The sequence below is a fragment of the Dipodomys merriami genome, unplaced genomic scaffold (genome assembly GCF_024711535.1).
Source record: "Dipodomys merriami isolate MVZ:Mamm:240054 unplaced genomic scaffold, mDipMer1.0.p SCAF_20, whole genome shotgun sequence".
NCBI lineage: Eukaryota > Metazoa > Chordata > Mammalia > Rodentia > Heteromyidae > Dipodomys > Dipodomys merriami.
In genome coordinates, this window is record NW_027203382.1 from 30,916,146 (window position 1) to 30,933,818 (window position 17,673).

General features: G+C 40.1%; 1 long non-coding RNA gene across 2 annotated transcripts in view; it reads left to right on the forward strand.

The window, feature by feature from the left end:
* Window positions 1–17,673, forward strand: part of LOC138832850 (uncharacterized) — a 178,718-nt gene that overhangs the window by 90,717 nt on the left and 70,328 nt on the right. For both annotated transcript variants that reach the window (XR_011373710.1, XR_011373711.1), the window contains exons 5-6: window positions 16,622–16,673; window positions 17,121–17,180. This is a non-coding gene — a long non-coding RNA (uncharacterized lncRNA). The remainder of the gene's footprint in view (window positions 1–16,621; window positions 16,674–17,120; window positions 17,181–17,673) is intronic.

The window sequence follows — 17,673 nt, forward strand, 5'->3', positions numbered from 1 at the left end:
GATTCACATATAAAAATTGCAAGCACTTTTGGAAACAATGAGACTCTAAAGCACCAGTGGAAATTTAGACTAAGAACATGAATATCAAATTCACAAAACACATATGCAAGATTAACATATATAAAAGAAATTCAATTAAAATTCATTAAAAATACATCTAGTTAAAATGAATTTCACTTTTTACTAATTAAATTGACCAAGATTTAAAACAATCATAGCAACCAAGTCCCATAGATTCACACATTTCTCTCTCTCTGTGTGTGTGTGTGTGTGTGTGTGTGTGTGTGTGTGTGTGTGTGTGTGTGTGTGTGTGTGTGTGTGTGTGTGTGTGTGTGTGTGTGTGTGTGTGTGTGTGTGTGTGTGTGTGTGCCTGAACTCAAGCCTGGACACTATTCCTGAGCTTTTTTGCTCAAGTCTAGTACTCTTCCCCTTGAGCCACAGTTCTATTTCCAGCTTTATGGTGGTAGATAAAGTCTCAAGGACTTTCCTGTCCCTGCAGGCTTTGAAGCATGCTTCTCAGATCTCAGTCTTCTAAGGATTACAGGCGTGAGCCACCTGCACCCAGAAGATTCATACATTCTTATACCACAGATAATGATGTGAAAAAATTCTGGACAATAATTTTAAAATGTACTTTGAAAATCTCAAAATATTTTCAGCATTTGAACAAATCATTTGAGTTTTGGAATTTTGTTATTAAAACCCCCCAGAAAACTATAAGGCGATTTATTTATGGATATACATTCATTTTAGCATATTTAATATTGAAAATTAAAAGAAATCTTGGATGTCTAATGCTTCTTTTGAAAGTGCTTTTGTGGAGTATTTAATATAGTGAGAAAATGTTCATAGTCTGGATGAGAGCAAGAAAGCAAGCTGAAAATGGGAAGTATAGTTGACACTAACAACAAAACTTAACCCAATGATGTGCATGCTTTCTATGTGCCAAGAATTGCACTTCTGGGAACTCAGCAAGTTCTAGCTGTGTTCTCATTTTTGAAGCACATAAGCTGAGGGCCAGAGGTCTTAGATTTAAAGCTCCTTTGCTTTTTCAGGGTCCACTTTATATTATAAACTGCCTTAAAAATTTAAAATATACCCTTATTATCTGAAAACATCCATTAACATATTATTAGTGGTAAGCATATGCCAATTCTTTCTTTTTTTATAGGTTTGTTTTTCTTTTTGTGTACTTGTTTTGGGGCTTTAATTTAGGGCCTCTCAAGCTTTTTTGCTCATAGCTGTTGCTCTACCACTGAATCACATTTCTACTTTTAGCTTTTTGTTGGTTGAATGGAGATTTGAGTCTCTTGGTTTCATATGTTCAGACTGACTCTGAACCTTAATCCTTCGATTTCAAGTCTCCTGAGTAGCTAGGATTACAGGTGCAAGCCACTGGCAAATGAAATACCTTTCTTAAAACCCCAAATTAACTGAAACTAAAGCCCTAACCCATTTTCTTACTATCCCTAGCACACACCCTTTACCTAGTCCCTCATATCTCGTTTATTTATATAACAATATAAATTTTGTCCATGATGATGGTTCTCAGATACTATAAGATACTAAATAATTAAGGAGCTATTTCCAGCTAAACATAAAGCTACTGGCCATCCCACATGCCATAGTAGTTAAATGAGTGGAGTCAGGGGCTGAGTTCCAGTCCTCACTTGAATTTACCATCCATCTCACATCACACACACTGAATTTACTAGTTCAGTTAGCCTGAAGAACTTAGTCATATTCTCACCAAAATGATGGGACCAACAGTAGCTACCTCCTATCTTTGTTGTGAAGATTATGTAAGTTAATATAGATAGATAGATAGATAGATAGATAGATAGAGATTATTTCCCTTTTCCTTCCTTCCTTCCTTCCTTCCTTCCTTCCTTCCTGCCTTCCTGCCTTCCTGCCTTCCTGCCTTCCTGCCTTCCTGCCTTCCTGCCTTCTTTCTCTCTCTCTCTTTCTTTTCCTTCTTTTCTTTTTCCTTCTTTCCTTCTTTCTCTCTCTCTTGTTTGCTTGCTTGCTTTTTGTTAGTCATGGGGCTTGAACTCAGGGCCTGGGTGCTGTCCCTGAGCTTTTTTGCTCTAGGCTAGAGCTCTACCACTTGGAACCATAGCACCACTTCTGGTTTTCTGGTAGTTAATTGGAGATAAAAGGAGGAGGCAACAAAATGGTTGATAAGAAATATACTCATTATCTTGCCCATGTAATTGTAACCCCTCTGTATGGTATTTTCACAATTAAAAAAAAGTTTCATGGACTTTCCTGCCCCTGGCTGGCCTTGAACTGTGATCCTCAAATCTCAGCCTCCTGAGTAGCTAGGATTACAGGCTCAAGCCACCAAGGCATGAACTGTTGTTCATTTTTAACAGCATAATTATTAAATATTTAAAATAAATTATTTTTTAAAGAAATATCTTTAGCAAAATGAATTCTTTCAGGTATATTTAAATTATGCTATGGTAGAATTGACTAGAAAGGCAACTGTCTGAATACTCTGAATTTTCACCACGGTACCAGTTAGTCTGGAAAATGGAAAATATACAAATTGGAAGAAATTTAACAAAGAAATTCATAAAGACTGGGGCTCAATAAAAGTGATCTTGAAACCTATTAAACTTTGGGAAGTGAAATCTTAGTCAAGAAGTTTTCTTGGGGGGCATACTGACAAATAACACCATGAATCCATCACACTCCCCAGGTATGAGCACCAACTTTTCAGACTCACCGAAGGGGATTGTGAAAATGGAGTACTTGATTGGCTTTACAGTGGCACTAATAAATTCTTGACTTTTGCCAATGTGGTAATTTAGGAATGATAAGTGGAACCTGCCAACAATGCCATTTTGCTTGATTGCACTGTAATTGCTTTTATGTCATTGATATCAAACTGTGCACAATTAGAGACTATTTTAACTCATAACAAATAATGTACTTTGTTTTTAAATGGAGAAATCACATCCTGCAGAAGCAACACCCTGTATCACCCTGTATTGGAGAACAGCGGCTTTATGTGTCCATTTGAGGAGTGTGTCCTGCTTCTAGTTCATAAAAAAAGACTTGGCTGATGTACCATTGTTGACTGTGTTGTAGACTTACCTACATGATGAACTTAAAACATAGCATAGAGAACTTATTGACAACAAACTTCATTTTAGCACACGTACCATATTGATTCTTCATTGTGCCATTGAAAATAAAAAAGAAACCTTTGTAATGTTTGAGCTACAACATAATACTTGAAAATCAAGACAACAAAAGGAAATAAACAATACCACACAGGCTACCTTGAGTATTTTTAATGCATTCAACTGGTTCATCCAAGAGCTGTCACACATACAAGGAATTTATGGTTTTCTTGCTTCAAAGTGTGCTTTCTGTGACAAAAACAAATTTTAGAGATTCCTAAGTAAATAATTCCCCCACAGCCCTTCCTTAATCCCTAGTTAGGGTCTGAGGATGCCTAATGTTTTACATTTATGGGGTGTTTTTTTAAAATTTTTCTGTGTGGCAACTTACTAAAATGATGTTTACCTCAGTTTTTCTTGGCTTTAATAGTGCCAGAAACTGTTTAATTACTTTCTATTTATTGACTCCCTTAATCCTCATGGAAACCCTCTAGAGTAGTGAGCTATCACTGTCATTTTATAGAGGAGGAAATATTTTATAGAGGCTGAGAATGGTTACATGACTTGTGGAAAGCAAACCCTTAATCAGCAATAGAGTGAGATTTGAACTCAGGAAGTCCGGCTCTCACAAATGGAGTTGTGAAGACTCACATCACAGTCTCTGAGAGGATGGACTGCTACGTGGAAGTCCCTAGATTGTCTCACTGAGAGAAGTCACCATATTTCTGCTTGGCGATTTTGCTATTCTTTGTGGACAGTCTGGTCACTGCCGTTCCTTTAGTTCCTTTTGTTCTGTGTCACATCACTGACTATGGGGGGTTTGACATAAGGTACAGACCCGCCAGAGTCATTTCTTTACAGATACAGTACCTAGATATGTTTTTCACATAGTAAGAATTGCCTACACTAGTAGATCATCAGTCTGTTGTCCTTTCATCAGCTTAAATCCTTTCAGAGATGAGGTGAGTGAAAAGAAAAACAATCAGCTCAATTAATCTTCTGACACGAATTTGTAGTAGGAATTATTATTTCCATTATGTAATCCCTGGGGGAAAAGGCTTAAGGAGAATAGGAAACAATGTTTGTAAAGGGAAGCAGTCCATATCTAGTCTTAGCAGCTCTGCTTCAATGCCCTGGTTTGAGCATATAAAGGCTCCTAGGAAGGTGGTACTGGGATCTTTAAGAGGCAAGGGAAGGGGTAGGATCTTTAAGAGGCAGAGCCTTGTGGTGGGGTTTGTAGGTCCTTGATGGTGTAAGGGAATGTGGGACCCTATCTATCGTCTCTGCTTCTGCTTCCGGGATCATGATGTCAACAACTGTTATTTCATGAACTTCTTTTTTTTTTTTTTTTTTTTGGTCAGTCATAGGACCTGAACTCTGCTGTCCCTCAGTTCTTTAGCTCAAGGCTGGCACTCTACCACTTGAACCATAGAACCACTTCTGGCTTTTTCTGTTGTGGTACTGAGGAATTGAACCCAGGACCTCATGCATGCAAGGCAGGCACTCTACCACTAAGCCACCTTCCCAGCCCTCATGAACTTCTTAGTGATGTGCCTGCCATCTTGCCAGAGGACAAACCATTGGGCTGCCTCATCTTGTACTTCAACCCCCAGAGCCATGAATTACACTAACTTAGTGCAAGTCAAATATGGCATGTTCTCTTTTATATAAGGAATCTAGCCCTAAAAATTAAAATATAGGCATATAAAACAGGTTCTGCCTAAGAGAAATTACAAGCAGCAGTGGCAGGACAAAAACAAACGATAGAAGATGGAGGTGAAAATGATTCAAGCATTTTCCATACAGGAGATGGGGGTGAAAATGATTCAAGCATTTTCCATGCTTCTAGGCAAATGAAACCATAAACTCTACTACAATTGTTACAAAAAAGATGTGGGAAAAAAGTGAGTGATGGAGGAGTGATGGGTTAGATCTGGGTACATTGTATGCATATGTGGGTGATTACAAGGAAACCCCTGTGAACAACTTTAGTACATGCTAATAAAAACTGAAAAAGAATATTTCTTCATAAATAGCTGGTATCAGGCATTTCATTGTCATAATGCGAGGCAGACAAATACACTGTTCCTATTTACTCCTCCTTCTACATTAGACTGCTTCTGGAGTAGAGGAGCTGGCAGGACTCTTTTGAGCTCTCTGACCAATCAGGGAGGAGACTGAATCCTGAAGAAGAAAGTAGGTGGTAGAACTCACAAGAGGACCAGCAAATACCTTACCAACAGCTCAGATTTCCAACAAATAGAAATGTCTGGAAGATCCATGATAGCCACATAATAGGTAGCAATTCCAAAAAAGAGATGGGTACTACCAAATGACTAACAACTTCGCAGGCATTAAGAACAAGGACACCCATTTGTGATGGGATGCACTACTGCGTTTAATGGGTGGAAGCAAGACATGAAGCAACCCCGTACAGTAAAATAGTTTCTTATCTGGTGACTATAAAACACATTCATACAAATCTATTTACATGTTTGAACACAACTCTGTTATGTTAAGGGCTCTATTCAGCCCTCAGGCTTCATAGTGCTTTTTTTTTTAATCATCAAAACTTATCATCCCAGTGATTTATGTAGTTTGAATTCCAGTGCACTAGGTGAAATACTGCCTTTCAAATTCCCATATTTTTACTACCAGAGTTTCCATTATTGGTGGAATTCAAGTAGGAAATAAAGTTGGAGATAGTTAACATACTCAATCTTACTAATACATTATACTTGTTTGTATAGAATAGAAAACAGGAAAATCAGCAAGCAACAACGTTCACATGCATACACACAAGCACAAGAAGAGCCCATCATTATTATGTGTAATGTAATGGAATTCTTTTACTTTATTTACTTGGCCTAATAAGCCAGCCCAACGCAACCTTACGCCAGCGAGATGACGGATACTCCCTAAGCTCCTGCACACCTCCTATCACACCACTTCCATAATATTGGCAAAATTCTTTCTGGACTCTTTCTTTTAGCTGTTTCTGCTCTAGGTCTTGCCTCTGTGAACTTAAATCATTTTGTTTAATTTTAACTAAACTTCACATTTTACCACACTTAGAGAAAATGCAGAAATCACGAATTTTTGTTGTTGTTGTTGTGCTGGTACCGGGGCTTGAAAATAGAGCCTAGGTGCTTGTCTCTAAGCTTTTGCTCAAGGCTAGCACTCTACCACTTGAGCCACAGCTCCACTTCCAGTTTTTTGATGGTTAATTGGAGATAAGAGTCTCATGGACTTTCCTCCCCCAGCTGGCTTTGAACTCTGATTATCAGATCTCAGCCTCCTGAGTAGCTAGGATTGCAGGCAACAATGATTTCCAGCACCCAGCTGGAAATCATGAACTTTTACAATGAAAAACATCCATTGAGAACAGAACATTACCATACCCTTGGAATCCCCTTATCTCTCATTGTTCTACTGTCCCAGACTAGCTGTTATCCTGACTTCTAAGAGCATGTTAGTTGGATTAGTTTTTGAACTTTCTATAAATAAAATCACACATTACATACTCTATCTGGCTGACTCTTGTTATATATTATGCTTATCCATGGTGTGAAATCTGTTATTTATCTTTCTTATCCTTATGTGGAATCTGTTAATTTTGAATAATCTGTTATGCAAGTAAGACAAGCTATATATTTTATCCATTCTATGATTAATGAGCATTTGAGTTCTTTTCAGTTTGGGTTTGCTGTAAATATTATTGTGTGTATTTTTTGTGCCAATCTTGGGGCTTGAACTCAAGGCTTGAGCTCTTTTGCTCAAGGTCAGCACCTTCCTGTTGGAGCCACAGCTCCACTTACAGCTTTTTAATGGTTAATTGGAGATAAGAGTCTGACAGAGGGGCTGGGAATGTGGCTTAATGGTAGAGTGCATGCATAGCATGCATGTGGTCCTGGGTTCAATTTTTCAGCACCACAGAAACAAAAAAAATAGTAAGAAAATAAAAAGTCTCACAGACATTCCTGCCTGGGCAGGCTTCAAACCTTGATTCTCAGGTCTCAGCCTCCTGAGTAGGAAGGATTACAGGCACCACCAGTGCCCAGCTTATTGTGTGTCTTTTGATGAACATGTGTGCCATTGTGTTGACTATATCCCTAGAAAATGGATTGTTGGGTCAGATATGTTCAGCCTTAATAGATGTTCCCAGAAAGTGTTCCAAAAAGTGCAAGTGTCAATTTATCCTTCCATCAGGAGTACTTGCCAATTCTTATTAGTTTATTTATACTTGTGGATGTGTAGAATAATATCTCATGATGGTATAATTTGCATTTCCCTTATGACTAACAAAGCTGAGCATCTTTTTGTTTATTCATTAGCTTTTTGGAAATCCCTTTTGCAAAGTGGCTATTCAATTTGTTTTGGCTATTTTTTCATTTTTAATTAAAATATTTATTGTCAAGGTGATGTACAGGGGGGTTATAGTTACACAAATAAGGTAATAAGTACATTTCTTGTCAAACTTGTTACCCCTTCCCTCATTTTTCTCCTGTTATCCCTCCCTCTATCCCCCCTTAATTGTACAGATCATTTCCAACATATTGTCTTGTGAATATCGCTGTTGCATTGGTTTTCCCCCTTGTCCTTTATCTCACCATTCTTTTGTTCCCCTTCCCTTCCCTAGTTCAGATATATTCCCTGTTGTCACTGTATTTGTTTTTGATATCCTGGTAAGGTATATAGTTTATGCATTTTATTAGCAATGTAACCTTGAGGAAATGATTTAATTTGTTTGAAGTTCAGAGGGTTTTCTTTTTGTTGTTATTCTTGTTGGCAGTACTGGGGTTTGAACTCAGGCATTTTTTTTGTTTTGCTTTTTACTACTTGAGTTGTACCTATAACCCTTTGTGCTTTAGTTTAGTTTTAAGGTAAGGTCTCACTTTTATTGAGGCCTGAACTTTGATCCTCCCATGATTCTCCCATCTCTGTGTTTTGGCCATTTTCCATTGGCTGTGTTTCATTAATTTTTCAAGTACAGTTATATTCTGAATTTAAGTCATTTATCAGATATATCTATATATTTATCTATATATTTGTTTTTCTTATATAGAAAATAGTTTAATCTATTTTATACCTCATAGCATTCCTGTGTTGTTTGGAAATGCTGTAATAAATTATTGTAGGGTACTTGGAGCATTTACAGTTGTGGAGATGGGAAAGCCCATGGTCAAAGGGTTGCCAATCCAAAGTCTGGAGAGTTCTCATTATCTGATTTGCAGATGACTTTCTTCTCATTGTATCCTTACATGGATAATAGGCAGCAGGAGCAGGCTCTGTGCATGTTTAAAATTTTTGTTATGTGACATACAGAGGGGTTACCCCTTCTCTGGCTCTTTCCCAGTTCTGTGCATTTTGAAAAGGGCACTAATCTTAGTCATAAGGGTTCCATCTTCCCAACTTAATTGTCTTCCAAACATCCCCAGACCCTAATATTGTCACTTTCAAGGTTTGGATTACAATACGTAAATTGGTTGTGGGGCCAAGATTCAAATATCTGCCTTATAGCACTATCGAAATGGTGTCTTTTTTTTTTGGTCGGTCATGGACTTGAACTCTGCCTGGATATTGTCCCTGAGCTCTTCAGCTCAAGGTGAGCACTCTAGCATGTGAGCCACAGCGCCACTTTTGGTTTTCTGGTGGTCAACTGGAGATAAAAGTCTCATGGGCTTTCCTGACAGGGCTGGCTTTGAACTCTTCAGATCTCAGCCTCCTGAGTTGCTGGGATTACAGACCTGAGCCACTTGTGCCCAGCTTGAATGGCGTCTTTTGATAAGTAAGTTTTACTTTTAATAAAGCCCACTATCATCTTTTCCTTTGAGTGTTATGTGACCTAGTAAAGAAGCTTGGACACACTCTCTCATACCTATAGTAAGCAGCTTCTTGGGAGGCAGAGAATAGGAGGCTCATGGTCCAAAGCAAGCCAGGCAAAAGGTTAGTAAGACCCCATCTCAACAAATAAAATTGTGAGGTGTAAGCAGGAGAATCTCGTTCCAACATTGGTTCAGGCAAAGACTGCTAGACTTTATCAGAAAAAGAACTCAAAGTTAAAAGGGCTGGGGCTTGCCTAAAGTGGTAGAGCATTTGCCTAGCAAGTGCAATGCCCTGGTTCAAACTCTATTACTGTTCAAACCCTTTTATTAAAAAAAAACTTAATATAATCATGATTACCTCCTAGAGCTTTTATCTGTTTTCACATAAGTTTATAATGCACTTGGAAATGTTTATTTATTTATTTATTTTTCATGAGTCTATCCAATTAATTAAAACCATTTACAAAAAAGGCTGGCCTTTCCCCCAGTGAACTATAAGGAAACCTTTGTCACAGAAGGCACTTAGATTTGCACAGGTTTGAATTCTGTTAATTCTACTACCCATACTCCCACCTGCTTTTGCCTTCATGAGTAAGGTTTCTGTCCTGTCTTCACAGTGCCAGACCACGGGCTTTCCTTTCTAGACTGACTTAACTAGTTCATTTTTATCTCCTAATATCTTGCTAGATGAAGAACTCATCTTTCTTAGGGCTAAGTACATGATACATCCTCATAACATATTTTATATGTTATGGTTTTCCCTATTCAGATCCTATTTCCTTTCCCTCTTTTCCTTTGTTTACTTTGAATAGATGGGGAATGGGAGTACAGAAGCTACACAACCTACCTTCACACTAATGCTAGGAGGAAAAAGCTGGCTTGCTTTCATGCTTGATACCTTCTTTGAAATCCAGAGCTTAAAGATCTGGGTAAGTGAGCAGGATTCAGTTCAAAGTCTGTAGCCAGCACACTGCCACTCCCCTAACATGCCAACAATTCCTGAGAGGAAGCATGAGCTGTTTCTGAACATCAAAGGGAATCAGTTACTGATTTTAAAGTCTTCATCTAATATATACAGTTAGGTATTTAGGAAGATTGACATGTACACATAGATGAGTGCATCCCAAATGAAAGTAGTGATCACCTATTATACTCTGCTACCTCTATAGTAGCTGTCATCGTAATTACAAGGGCATAGCAATAATAACAGCGGTTAATAGCAGTGCTGGGACAGCCTTGCCTCTCTGCTAAATAAACATGAAACTATATGTTTGGCTGCAGCACCATCACCACCACCCCTTTCTTTCCAGCTAGATTGTCCTGTCTAAACCCTCTGAGCCTATAGAAACTCCAAACTCACCATTGATATTATTTGCACTAATGCTTTGCTCTCTGACATTTTGAGAAGAGTTGCCAGGTCCTCCTTTATGTGTTTTCCATGCAGTATTTCACTTTATCCTTACAATAATCCCAGGTAAATGCTAGACTCTGTTAGCTTTGCCAATGACAAAGAGAGGAATTCTTCTGGTTAATATAATTGCAAATTCCAGGCACAACAGCCTAGGTGGCCTACAGAGCATCACGCCGGGCCTGGGAAAGGGCTGCACAAGAAGCTCTGAGGGGGAAGATTAGATTGGTAGATCACCTAACAGTTTTGACCATGAGGGAAATTGAACTGAGAAGCATTTTACAGAGCTGTTGTCACACTATGGAAACACTTTGGAGATCCAAGTCAAATGGAAAAGGTGATTAATTCCAGGAATGTGGGGTTAAAAGTGAATATGGAGGGTTGGGAAGGTGGCTCAGTGGTAGAGCGCTTGCCTTGCATGCCTGAGGCCCTGGGTTCGATTCCTCGGCACCACATAAGCAAAAAGAAAAAAGCCCGAAGTGGCACTGTGGCTCAAGTGGTAGAGTGCTAGCCTTGAGCTGAAGAGCTGAGGGACAGCGCCCAGGCCCAGAGTTCAGGCCCCACAACTGGACCCCCCCCCAAAAAAAAGTGAATATGGAGGGAATATGATTATAATATCTTACTTGACCTTGGGATAAACTTTAATGATAAAAAATGAAGGAATTGAATATGAGTCTCACTAGATATGTGATTTAATGCACTCATATCAAGAGGACAGAATACAAAGATGTAGTTGGCAGCTACTGCTAGAGTTAATCTTTGTCCTCAAGACAACTCAACAGATTCAAAGAGAAACTCATAAAAATAAGTACTGTTTGAAACACACAAAGAAGGTAGTTATCAATAGAAATGACTATAGCAATTGAAAGTAACTGTTTTTCAGGAGTAGGAAATAGCTGTGAGGGAACTGGACAGAAGTACCATTTTTCATAATGAATCCTTTAGTACCATTTAAAAATTATGTACATATTATTATTATTTTGTCAGTCATGGGGCTTGAACTCTGGGCTTGAGCACTGTCCCTGAACTCTTCAGCTCAAGGCAAGCACTCTACCACTTGAGCCACAGTGCTCCTTCCGGTTTTCTAGTAGTTTACTGGAGAGAAGAGTCTCATGGAGTTTCCTGCCTGGGCTGGCTTTGAACTGCAATCCTCAGATCTCAGCCTCCTGAGTAGCCAGGAATACATATTATTGCATAAGTAAGTATAACCCGTTTAATAGGGATACAGGTGGGCCCATTGCAACAATGAGATGTACAAGTTGTTATGTCGAAAAACGAAGCTTACAACTTTGGCCAGGGGTTAGGGGGAGTGGTGGGGTGTGTGGGGGTGAGATGGGAAGGGATGGGAAGGGGAAACAGGATGGGGGGGGTGGCAGTGTTTGGTGGGAAATGTTCTCATTACCTGGCCCATGTAATTGTAACCCCTCTGTACGGTATTTTCACAATAAAAAAATAACAAAAAAAATGTAACCCAAAATATATTATTGGAAAATGCCACTCTCTAAAAATTAATAGGAGAGACAATTACATATATACTGAAATTATAATGGCTTCTATATGTGCCCATGTACACAGAGTATGACGAGGCTCCCCAAGTGTAGAGAGAGCTTTTCATGGCTCTTGGACACCTTTTTTTTTTTTTTTTTTTTTAAGGTATTGGTGTTTGAATTCAGGGCTTCCTATTTGCAAGTCAGGCACTTTACCACTTAAGCCATACATTCAACCAGTCATTTTTGCACAGCTCATTTTTGAGATAGAGTTTTGTTCCTTTTGTCCTGGCTAGCAAATCCTAGACATAAATCCTATTTACATTTCCCACCACAGCAAAATATAGCTTTTTCTGTTGAGATAGGGTCTCATAAACCCCCACCCCCTTTCTTTTTGGCTTGGCTTGGTTTGACCTGGAACCATGATCCTGCTGATCTCAGCCACCTGTGTAGTGAGATGACAGGTGTTCAACATCATACCTAGCTATTGGTTGAGAGGATGGGTCTCATAAATTTTCTTCACCCAAACTGTGATCTTCATAATCTCTGCCTCCCAAGTAGCTAGGATTATAGGTGTGAGCCACCTGGTTTTTGGACTTCTAGTTTTTGGACACAGCTAAATGATTTTTTTAAATCAACTTTTATTTTTGTCTGTTGATTCAAGAATATTTATATAGCAAACAGAATTAGAAAACAGTGATAGTATTTGTTTACCTCTGGGACAAAATATTCTGGTAAAATTTCCTAAGCTTCCTTTAAAAGTTTCCTAAGCTCAGATTACCTTCGCTGCAACTCAAACCCAAGTTTGTGTTTTGCATTACTTGTGGGATCTGGGGAGCGTGGAAGACCACATTGAGCATGAAGTTCATGCTGGCTACTGCCATGAGTGTAATAACCTTCTTTTTCCTTAACCCAAGAATCCTGTGTCTTCTTTTTTTTTTTTTTTTTTTGGCGGTCATGGGGCCTGAACTCTGGGCTTGGGTACTGTCCCTCAGCTCTTCAGCTCCAGGCTAGTGCTCTACCATTTGAGCCACAACGCCACTTCTGGCTTTTTCTGCTTTATGTGGTGCTGAGGAATTGAACCCAGGGCCTCATGCATGCAAGGCAAGCACTCTACCACTGAGCCAACTTCCCAGCCCATCTGGTGTCTTCTGCCAACCTTTGTGAACCTGGAGCAGATTAGAAGCAGGATCACTATCTTAGATCCTTCATAGTTCAGCAGACTCAGCTGGCTTGCATACACACAATCAATGGGAAGTACTCTTGAACCAGCATTCTGCATGCATGAGAAGACAGTGGCTGAGGGATTAGATGCCCCATTCAATCCTATTATAAGAAGCTCTGAAGCCAGGATGGGTCTTGCAGTTTTCTAAGTGCAGTGAGAGGCTCAGGTCTTTTTTTGAAAATTGTTTTCATGGGCAAATCTTTGGACTTACTCTTCTCCCCGGATGGGGTTAGTTTTGGTGAGTCAACCTTTATCAGCTGTAGCGGGCCCAGGCAATCCCTCCCTCCCTGAGAGCTCCTAGCTCTCTCTGAGCTTCAGGCACCACCCCAGGTAAGTATCCTTTCATTTATCTCTAACTCAATGAAAAAATTTCTAGACATCAAATTCTCTTTTTGTTAAGCAAAGTCTCCTGTAGCCATTTCCCCTCCTTCCCATCTCAGTTTAAGACACCTGGGTGTTAACATGGCTTCCTCTCCGAGCTACCAGAGGAGCCTATAGACTTCCATTCTGTTGCCCTCACCCTGTGGAGGGCAGCTGCTTCCCTACCTACTGAGCAGAAAGATTCTTCCCAAATTGGATTTACTGAGCTAGTTTTTGTTTGTTGTTTCCAACCTCCTATCTGGACTCTAGTTTCTGTTTTGCTTGCTAAGATCCTGACTCCAGGCTGGTTCTAAGGCAGATATTTACCAAACATTTTCTGTGGTCTAGAAACTTACCCAGACATTTGGCATGTAAACAGAGATGGCCTACTTCACCAAAGAACTAGACCAACCTAGAGTCCAGCCAATCAACACATACTGACAGAGTTCCTACTTTGAGTGACTCTTTGTATGCATTTCTTTGAGACTCTTATTTTAGAATGTTTTCATCTGCAAGTATTATAGACATGATTAAAAAAATCAAAGGCCTACTATGCTGCCAAACAATCCAGGTTTGCCTGCAATGGTCATAGTTTTTGCATTAAAAATCCCATACCCAAGAAAACATTTAGTCCTGGGTGTCAGCCACCCAGAGCCTAACCAGGCATCTTGTTTCCTTCTTTGTGCATGACAGTGAAGATGGTACAGGTTCTTCTCTTAAAGAGGGTATCCTGGCAGCTCCTTAATGTCTTTCTAGAGTGGCATATTTAGAGGTTTACCTCCCACCCTGGAATGCATGTACTTCATCACCTTTGCAGCTTCTGGCTCACTGACCCTGTGTCAGCAGTGTGGTGAATGCTGTGGTGTGCATCCAGGGGGACATAGGGAAGTTCTGTAGTTTCCCCCCTCCAAATCCTCAGAACAAGACCTCCTTAGCTTTTGATGCGCTTACCATGAAAGAGCTTAGCTGCCATCTAACCAGTTTTCAGACACCCGTATTTGTCTACTGTCTATGCTGAGCCAAAACCAGAACAGCAAGCAATTTTATTTTTCATTATCTATAAATACCAAAATTTATCATCTCCACTAAAATTGTCAGCTTAAAAGTATTGAATTGTTTTTTTAAAATAATGATAAATTTTATTCTACCACCATTGAAAATTGGATCTCATAAGTCATGTGCAGCTATAGAAAAATGTTAGAGCAGCATTTCTGTTCATCTCCGTTTGTTATGAAAGTCTTGACGATGCCAAAGGAAGCTTATTTACCACCGCAAAGAACTAAGCGTGCCCATCAATGTCACTGAACCAAGCCCATTCTATCTGCCACAGCACACGCCAATCACCAGACAAAAGATTTTGTACAAGAGAAGCAGACTATTCACTATCCTGACAAGTGTGTGGAGAAAAAGAGCACATCTCAAATCTGCTTCTCCAAGAGAGGGTTTGGGTATATTAACTAGCAGACGGTAGGGAAAAGTTATTGGATGTTAGGAAGTAACTATTGATCGGCGTGGGCATCAAGACCCACACATCAGATGTCTTAAGTGGATAATTTAAAACATCAACAACAAGCAAGTAACTAAGCAGGTGAAGTGGGTGTAGTCTAGAAAAGCAAGGACTTTCCAGCCAGGGATGTTGGCGTCCTCTTTTAATCCCAGAATTCAGGAGGAAGGATCAAGAGGATCATGGGTTTGAGATCTGCCTGCGCTATACAGTGAGACTTGGTCTCAGAAAGAGGAAAATCAAGTAACTATGAGTAGGTGAAACAGGTAAAATCTGGAGGGTTTATTCAGGTTTCCCCAGTTTCACCAGCACACTTCAATCAGGTAGCAGCATTGCTGTTTGTAACCTTGAAGTTCTAATTAACATGCTGTAGGCATGGTAGATCCTAAGATGAGCCAAACAATCTCCTTGCCATTGTTGAGAGGGATTTTTGTTTGGGGTTTGCTTCTGAAATTCAATTACCTTTCATTTTCCTTTGAAATAAAAATGCAAAATCTTACCATAGATTTCAATAGACTGACCCCTCATAACTCCCTCTAGTTCATTTCATGCTACTCTTTCCAATTTGACCACGCATTTTGTTTTCCCAAACAAATCTGTTTTCTCCTTATTTCTGGGTGTTTGTCTCTACTGCCTCCTCAGAATGGACAGCTCTTCCTTCGCTGTTGCATGGCTGTCTTGTTCTCAGCCTTCAGGTCTCACCTCAGTGGCTTCAATGACACATCTTAAGTGTCCTTCTCTGTTGACCTCATCTGAAACAGGTCACCTCCCACTGTCTTCTCTCTTTGACAGTGGAGGAGTTGAAATCTTTTCTGTCACAGTGGCTGCTTGGCAACACATTTTAAAGGTAGATACTTTCTTAAGCTATTTTAGTATGCCACATGTTGTTAAGAATTGTTTTTCTAGGGGCTGGGAAGGTGGCTCAGTGGTAGAGCGCTTGCCTTGCATGCCTGAGGCCCTGGGTTCGATTCCTCAGCACCACATAAGCAAAAGAGAAAAAAGCTGGAAGTGGTGCTGTGGCTCAAGTGGTACAGCACTAGCTTTGAGCTGAAGAGCTGAGGGACAGCACCCAGGCCCAGAGTTCAGGCCCCATGACCGGACCCCCCCCCCCAGAAAAAGAATTGTTTTTCTAGGGGCTGAAGGCATGGCTGAAGTGGTAGGGTACCAGCTGAGTAAGAAATGTTTTTCAAACATGTTCTTGCATTGGCCAGGATATCCTGTTACAAGTCACGTCCTGTCCCTGTTCTATTTTAACAAAGCAATAGCCTGTCAAACTCCATCATTCAAGATTGTAAACCTAAGCTCTGGCCAGTTGGAAGAAGGAGCAATACTGTGTTGGGGATTAAAACTTAGGCAGACTTCCTGACCAGTGCATTGGTTACTTGGCTTCCTGTCAGGAGCAAGCCTTTCTGCACAAGTAGAATCTTGCATGGCCTAGTTCCTTTTGAGTTGCTATCCTTTATTTCTATATGACACCCCGATATCCCAAGACATTTCCATCAGACAGCAACCTGCATGTGAGTTTCCTAGGATTTGCCATCACTGAAATTCTTTCAATTCTTTAAAAATTATTTTATTAGCTTAGTTATTTGAGGAAAGATTTCATTGTGCCAGTTCCATGCTTGTATACAATATAGTCTAATCCATACCCTATTGTTCTCCCTTATTCCTCTTCTGTTAGGTTTTTAAAAAGAGGGAGCGCAGTAGAACAGCACCACGCATATGGTATTCAGGTAAGGAATAGGTTTATTCAGTAGACCTCCTGGGACCAGGCAAGGTTGGCATTCCATGCAGCTGGCAAAAGAGGGCGTCTGGCCCTGGGTTAAGCCTTATATAGGGTAGGGGCGGGGAAAGGTGTGTCCAGGTAAAGGGAAGTGGGACCAGGTAAGAGGTGGGACCAGGTGGAGAAAGGTGTGGCCACATCAGATTCAGATGTGACCTTAGCAGATGCAGATGTGACCTCTTCCAGGTGTCCCAGTTGCCTAGGTAACACAGGTACTGGGTGGGGTCTGCTCACCATCCAGGAATGGACCTTACACCTTCCTCATACAATTTAGAGGTTAGTTGTTCCATTCTCAAACAATCTCTTTGGAGTATCCATCCTCTTCTACCCTCCTTAGCCCAACTCTCTCACTAGCAACCCCTCAATATGACACCTGTTCCTACTGTTGCCATTCTAGGCTGTCTTCTGAGACCAAGCAAATGGACCAATGCAAACTTAAGAGCTGTACCTCCAAACTGTGAGTTAAATAAGCTTTCTTTCTTAATAAGTTAATTCCCGCAGGAATTTTGTTCTAGTAATAAGAAACTGATTAATACAATGATGGGGAGAGGCGGATGATTGATTCTTGTTTTGTTTCTTGCTCTTCCTGATGCCGTGTGGTGGGCTTAATATCATGATTTCTTCTGATTCTTTGGCACTTGGGTCAGCCCTCCCTCAGCAAGTCCTAAGTTTTTTCTGAAACAAGTCAGCAATTGTGATGAAAACTAGAGACTTTGAAACTTTTGTTATAACTCACACCAGACCACCAGGGTTAGCAGTGCTTACAGGGGAGAAACACAGATGGCCAAGGACACTGGCTATCTTAATCCTTGGCCAACTGCCTTTATCTTCCATCTCAGATTTCAAAGGGTATCTTTTTCTTTTTATTATTTTATTTTATTATTATTATTATTGGTCATGGAGCTTGAACTCTGGGCCTGAGCACTATCCCTTAGCTCTTCAGCTCAAGG